The sequence below is a fragment of the Mastomys coucha genome, unplaced genomic scaffold (genome assembly GCF_008632895.1).
Source record: "Mastomys coucha isolate ucsf_1 unplaced genomic scaffold, UCSF_Mcou_1 pScaffold9, whole genome shotgun sequence".
Classification (NCBI taxonomy): Eukaryota; Metazoa; Chordata; class Mammalia; order Rodentia; family Muridae; genus Mastomys; species Mastomys coucha.
The window spans coordinates 43,615,161-43,622,827 of NW_022196915.1; positions in this window are offsets into that span (position 1 = coordinate 43,615,161).

Genomic DNA, 7,667 nt, shown 5'->3' on the forward strand with positions numbered 1-7,667 from the left:
GAGCACTGGCCCAGGGAGCACTGGCCCAGGGAGCACAGGCCCAGGGAGCACAGGCCCAGGGAGCACTGACCCAGGGAGCACAGGCCCAGGGAGCACTGGCCCAGGGAGCACTGAGATGTTATCTAGCATAGCTATTGTTCTGTGGTGTGTCTAAGTGCTGGTTCAGGAAGCATAGTGTATTCACTGGTTTATAATTCAAAATGGATTAACATCAATTGTTTCCTAGCAATTCATCAAAATACCTGGTGAGCACCAAGGCCCAGAGCTAGATAACGTCTTCCATTTTGATTTAAGGCCCTGGCCCCTGCTGTACTGGGATTTACAGATGATGGAGACATGCTCACATAGCAAACATGCCCCACATTTCATTGAAACCAAGGTATTATTAATCGTAAGGCATTCTGTAGAGGGCAGGCATGGGCCATGTCAAGGACCCCAGAGCTTCAAACCCACGGAGGAATGTCAAAGCCCCCTTACTCTCATCCCCAGGGTGAGGCTCAGAGGGAAATGGCAAAGCCTTTCTCTGGTTCAAGTGTGGATTTGTTATTATGCACAGAAAATGTCCAGAACAGCACCCTTCCCCAACTTTATGGATATTTACATCCTAGAGCTTGCCCCCCTACAGAGGCTGCTCCTACTGAGATTAGCTAAACTTGCCCCTCGATCCAGCTGTTTACCATAAACCCCACCCCTGTTCATATGTAAGCAAGATCCCACCTCTCCATCCAACTCTACAGCGATCACACAGAGTCCGGCATGCTGCGATTTCTCCAGCAGAGGGCCCAGTTCACCAGCCCAAGTTTTCCTGTCTGTATGTCAATTTGTCTTTTCTTCTTTTGCGTGCCACCGGGTTGTGACCATATATGAACAAGACATCATAGCATCACTCACATACCAACAAAATAGAAGCTACAGCCATGGTCAGGGGTCACCAATTCTGAGACCCAGCTCTCCATTTTTGAGACGAGACAGTGGGAAAGGACTCTGGGTCTTGGTCTCTCTGTGTTGGAGGAGTTGATAGAATGCTTGCCCACTTAACACCCACTGAACCTTGAGTTCCATTGTCATCACCTAATAAGGTAGCTGGGGGAGTCCCACCTGTGATCCCAGCACTCCCAGGTGGATCTCTGACTGAGTCTGTCAGGTCTATAGAGTGAGTTCCAAGATGGCCAGGGCTACTCAGAGAAATCTGTCTAGGGGAAAAGAAAGAAAGGGTACAGGAAACAGTGGAGCCAGAGCTCAGAGTGAGTGGAAATAATGTGGAGGCAGGAATGGAGGTGGATTTTGAATGGCTTGACTCCCGGGAGGAAGGGGAAGAAGGCCAGCTCTGCCTGGTGGCACAAGTTACTGAGGAGGGCCGAGACAGAACTGTAGAATGAAAGCCTGTTTGGGCTGCAGATGAGTTCAAGGCCAGCCTCAGTAGCCTAATTTTCATGAAATTTAGAGTAAGAGAGCTAGGGGTATATCTCAGTGTTAGAGCACATGTGTGAGGTCTGAGTCCAATACTTAGTGCAAAACCAAAACAAACAACCAAAACCAAAAACTGAAAATGAAAGGAGTACAAGACCCCTACACAGTACTTAACAGCAAAGGCAAAGGACTAAGCTGAAAAAAATTCATCTTGTAATAATTCATCTGGATTCTCAAGGGATGTCTAGTAGGTCATCTGGAAAAGGCAGAACAAAGGCTGACTTCAAAACTCAGCACAAAGTCATCAGAATAGTGTGATCCTGACATAAAAACCGACGTGCAGACTAATGGGTCAGAATAGAGCCCAGAAGGAAACCCATGTACACGTGGTCACATGACACATGGTGGGTGCTAAGAATGTCCCACGGGGAAAGGACAGAGGGAAGGACAGAGTTTGAATACATAACATTATTACTAATGTTGAAAATTCAGATGCAAAAAAAATGCTTCAAAGGCCTGAATCACTAGGCATTTTGTTTTGTTTTGTTTTATTTTGAGACAAGTCCTTATTGTGTAGCCTTGATCGGCCTAGAACTCACTGTCTAGACCAGACTGACCTCGAACTCAGAGATCTCCCTGCCTCTGCATCATCATGCCCAGTTACAATACAACTTTTGAAAAAAAAAAAAAAAACAGAGTTAAAAAAAAAATGACAACATTGGCTTTGGCAAGTATTTCCCCAATGTGATACCAAAAGTATAGGAAAGAAAGGAAGAAAACCCACAGAGAAAACATCGTGAAACTGAAAACCATGGCGCTTCACGGACACTGTCCACAGGGGATGGACCGTGAAAGGAGAACACAGTGTGGGTCAATGTGTCTGGTTAGGGATGGGAATCTAAAACTGTAAAACACCACAGTATCCTTTAACGTAGTCAAAAGATGATGATTCACCAGACAGAGCACTGGCCTGCAACCCTGAGGACTGGAGTTCAGAGTCCCAGCACCCACAGAAACCCCACAGCCCAGGGGTCCCACCTGTAATCCCAGGGCTGGAGAGGCAGAGGCAGGAGCCCCAGGGGAAAGCTAGAGAGCTAGACCGCCTGAGTTTCGGCTTTGGTTTCAGTGAAAAATCTCGTGTCAGTAAATCAAGTATAGAAAGATCAAGGAAGACTCCTGATATCAATGCCTGGCCTCCACGTGCCCACACATGTGTCCCTCATGTGTATCGCTACACATGTGAACGCACATGCATTCACCCACATGAAAAGTGGGCAACAGATTTGAGAAGACATTTCTCCAGAGAAGGTCCCTATATGGCCAAGAAGTTCACAGAGATACACTAATCATCAGGGAAAGGCAAATTAAACCCGAAGTGAGATGTCACTTGTGCCTCAAAAGAATAGCTACTGGCAAAAACAAAAACAGCAGCGATGAAACCAGAAAAAATGAACAGTTACTGGATATGAGAGAAAATTGGAATTTATACCTGGTGTGGTGACCCAGACCTGAGTTTGGGAGGTGGAGGTAGGTGAGTCAGGAGTTCAAGGCCAGCCTCGGCTACATGAAACCCTACTATTGAAACAAAATCCTAAGACAAATAGGAAACCTGTGTATTGTTTATGGGAATATCAAGGATAATGTGGCAGAAAACATTCAGTTCCTCAAAACTGTAAATATAGAAAAAGATGATATATGCATAATTGTTCAATACATATATAACAAGAATAAGAAAGAACAGGGCCTCAAAATGGTATTTGCTCACCTATGTTCATGGCTTGTTCAAAGCTGCTAATATGTAAGCAAACCAAATGCCCATTGACATAGAATGCACAAGCAAAAGTGGAGTAGATGTATAACAACACTTACCCAGTCTCAAGGAGGCAGGAAATTCCAAGATACTGTTAGGGGTTCTATCACTGTGATGAAACACCGTGACCAAAGCAACTCAGGGAGGAAAGGGTTTATTTGGCTTACACTTCCACACCCCTGTTCATCACTGAAGGAAGTGGGGGCAGGAACCTGAAGGCAGAAGCTGATGCAGAGGCCATGGAGGGGTGCTGCTTACTGGCTTTCTTTTCCAGGTTTTCTCAGCCTGCTTCCTTATAGTACCCAGGACCACCAGGCCAGGGATGGCACAGCCCACATGGGCTGGGCCCTCCCCCATCCCTCACTAATTAAGAAAAATACCTTACAGCTGGATACAATGGAGGCCTTTTCTCATTTGAGGTTCCCTCCTTTCAGCTGACTCTAACTTGTGTCAAGTCTACACTAAACTAGCAGGACACTCTGTAATGCACATTGCATTGGTAAGCTGTCATGTGCTTTGTAAGATCTTGAAAGCAGGCTCTGAGCAAGGAGACCATCTCTTGTATCTTTCAAAACTCCTTGTCCTGGGTCAGGCTGACCTTTTAACTCCATAACAAGGAGAAAGGAAATCAGCAGGTAGTAACGGGCATTGAAGCATCATATGGTTGACTTATAACAGGCCAAAGTGCCGTGCATAAGGAACTCCGAGTGCTCAGCTGTGGATCTATGCTGGGTCTATCAACTTCCCAACATCCAAGGCTCAGGAACTTCATGGTAGAGGTCATGGGAAGAACTTAAGAGCTGGTATGTAGGACAGAGAGCTATGACGCGTTGACTTCTAGATACGACATAGCTGTTGTACTCACCAACCCAAAGAGGGCGTAGTTTCCTGAACGAGACCTATATGAGATCAAGCCAGTCAAAATTCCAGTATGGATGGAGGAGGTCCTCAGAGGTCCTATGCCTGTTGGAGGAGCTGTTGGCAGCTGAGCACTGCTGAGGAAGGGGGAGTCACTCTCTTTGGGGGACATGACCACTGGTAGATTACTCATGCCCAGTGGATGGCCACACTCCCATGTACATTCGGGCAGCCCTAATTTAGATATGGGGTTATTAACAGCAATAAAAGTAAAATAAAAAAAAAAGGACATAAATTTGGGAGCGGGGTAGGGTGGGGGCGCACTAAGGAAAAGTTGGAGGGAGATATGATCTATATATATTGTATAAATGTGCAAAACTTTCATAAAGTAAAAAAAATATTTAAAAAATATTATTTAGAACAGCTAGAAGGTAAACTGTTTTCAATAGAGGTGACTGCTGTTTTTGTAATAATTCTGAACAGGAAATGGGAAGCCAGAGGCCTCTCCACGGAGGGACCAGAGAAGCCTCTACCAGGGACCCTCTCCTTTGGGAACTCCATCTGACTAACCCTGAGTCCCCTGCTAGTTTCTGCAGGATGGTTTTAAGTGCCTGATCTGATGCTATTATCTATATCCTTCAATTTGCTTTTTTACATGGAATCCTTCTTCTCCAAGAGACACCCTGCCTGGCCTGGGAAGCTTGGTCGGGAAGTCCAGCCAGCTGACTCCAAGGGCCTTCTGCAGTCTCTTTCTGCTGCATGTCCGTAAGCCCTCGATTTGATGGCGGCATCTTTTGTTTGCTCTCTCAAGTGTGCTACTCCAGTTTCTGCTGCATGTTGTGTGCCCCGTTTGATGATGGTTTGCTGTCTGCTGGGTCTGTCTGCTACTCGCTCTTTAGCATTTACTTTTTCTTGCTATGTATCTGATAAACCCACTCACCTAAAGCTGAAAAAAATAGCTACCTAGATCATTCTATAAACCTTATAGACCATGCACGTTGTGACATGGGTGAACCTTGAAGACATCGTTAAGTGAAATGAGCCATTCACAAGGCAAGGAAATGGTGAGAGGAAGGGTGAGCCGTTCTTAGAGAGCTTCTGTCCTGGAAGATGTTCCTGGACGGGAGCAGGTACATCAAGGAGGCCAGGTGAGGAGCTCAGATGTTTCAGGTTGAGGACAGAGGCTAAGGGACCACCAGGATGTGAGTGGACAGGGACATGGGAGGATCTGATGGTAATATCAATGGGTGTGGACACAATGTGCCCAGAACTCATGGATTTTGATGAGCATTTGCCATGCGTCAGTGGGAGCCTGGGGCTGTGGCACAGGCTTAAGCTGGTGTGTTACCATCTCTTTTGTAAATGATAATGAGAAAGGACAGTTTCAGGTTTAGTGGTCAGAACCATTTTAGATTTCATTTGGAATATTTTGGTCAGAGAATACAGAGTGTGTACCTCCCCAAATTCCTAGGAAATAGGGGGGAAAGTACCCAAAGGTCAAATTGTCAGCAATGGTCACTCTCAAGAGAAAATGTAATTTCTGTCAGCACTTTGTCCAGGACTGATCTCTTCCTTCTGAGCCTTTTAGAGTTGGCTATGGAGGCCTGTGACTGCCATGGGCCATGTGTTCCTGTACACGTGTATCTTTGCAGGTTACCTCATAGTGTCAGAACCTCCTCCATGGAAAAGGAAGACCGGGAGCTTTCCAGACTAGGTTGGTGTAAAGTTGGACAAATGAAGGCACCGAGGAGAGTCAGGGGCATCTCAGTGGATGCCTTTGACATCAAGAGAGGATGTGATGGGCCTCCACTGTGAAACACTGACCCTGCTCTCTAAGTAGGTCTGCTGAATGGAGGTCAGCTCCCAGGGAGAAGAGGAACCAGAGAGAGGCCTGGCCAGTGCCAAGTCCTGAGGATATGTGATACTTTTTGGATAGGCTGCCTCACTTGCCCAGCATGCTTGGCTTGCCTTAGTGGATTTTGATTTTCCATACTTAACATCTTTTCCTACTGTTTCTTTCCATTCATACCACTATGAAAAATTTCCTAGGCACCTGGAACAGAGGAAGCCTTTGGCTTCTTTGTTCTGTAGGGGGAGATGCAACAGACACAGGGATGAGAAGGCAGGGGATTGTACTCTGTGGATCTAGAATTTCACCAGCATGGACCTAAGCTGGTGTTCGGTGGCCAGGGTACCCTCTGTCTGAGTTCTTTCTGTTATAGAATGCCTGAATTGAATGAGTTATAAAGATGTTTAAAGCTGAATGTGAGGATGCATAGCTATATTTCCTGCACTCAGAAGGCTGAGGTAGGAGAGTTGCTGTGAGTGTCAGGCCAACCTGAGCTATACAAGACCCTAACTCAAAACACACTAAAGCAAGAAGCAGTCTCCATGTGTGGTAGGGCATGCCTTTAATGCCAACACATGGGGAGGCAGAGGCAAGTGGATCTCTGTGAGTTCAAGACAGCCTGATCTAGATAGTTCTGATCTACATGAGTTCTAGGCCAGCCAGGGCTTCATAGTGAGACCCCCCCCCCCATACACACACATACACACCTAAAAACAAAGAAAGGGAGGAAGGAAGGGAGGGAGAAAGGGAGGGAAGGAGGGAGGAAGGGAGGGAGGGAGGGAGGGAGAGAGAGGGGAGATAGAGAGAGAGGGGGCATTAATTTGCTCTGTGGTCAGAAGGCTGGAAAGTTCAAGATTAGGTGCCAGCATCTACCATCTTTTGGTGAGGGCTTCATGCTTCTCATAGATGGCGGGCAGGGAGTTGTGGTAAGTACTTGAAAAGCAGGGGAGGTGGACTCTTATGGCCACTAACCCGCTCCAGGAGAAAAACATTGATTTATTCATGATGGCAGATTCCTTGCGGTCTCTTAAATGCCTCCCCACCTTTCAGCACCACTATGCTGGGAGCAAGCCTCAGCACAAATTTTGGTGGGGACAAGCCATATCCAAACTCGTACCTCCCAAGCTCAGAATGACATAAGAGGTAACACACAGGACAGGCAGACAGACACTTAGAGATCCCAGCTTTAAAAAGCTAGAATAAGGTGACTTCATATTAATTTGATTTGACTGTTATTTTTGTATGACTGTAGTAACGTTGTGTGTGTGTGTGTGTGTGTGTGTGTGTGTGCAGGCCAGTGATTGAAGGACCAGAAACAGAAGCTCTTACTAGCCCTGGAACTTCCTGATTGGCTCTTACTAACCCTGGAACTTCCTGATTGGTTCTTACTAATCCTGGAGCTTATTGATTGGCTCTTACTAACCCTGGAGCTTACTGATTGGCTAGGCTGGCTCTAGGAATACTATCCAATGATGGGCTTGCAGACAAGTGCCTCACCATGTGGCACCTTTAATGTGGGTGCTGAGGATCCAAACTCAGGTCTCCACACTTGCGCAGGAAACACTTTACCATATGAGCCTTTTCTTGGTTTTGATTTTAGTTTAATTTTTGGGACAGGGTCCCACCATATAGCTCAGGTTGCGCCGCGGACCGGGGTTTCTTGCGGGGGTCCCTTGTTCCGCGGGACAAGGGATTCTGGCCAGGTGGGCACGGGATTCGGCTTTTGACAAACAGACTACA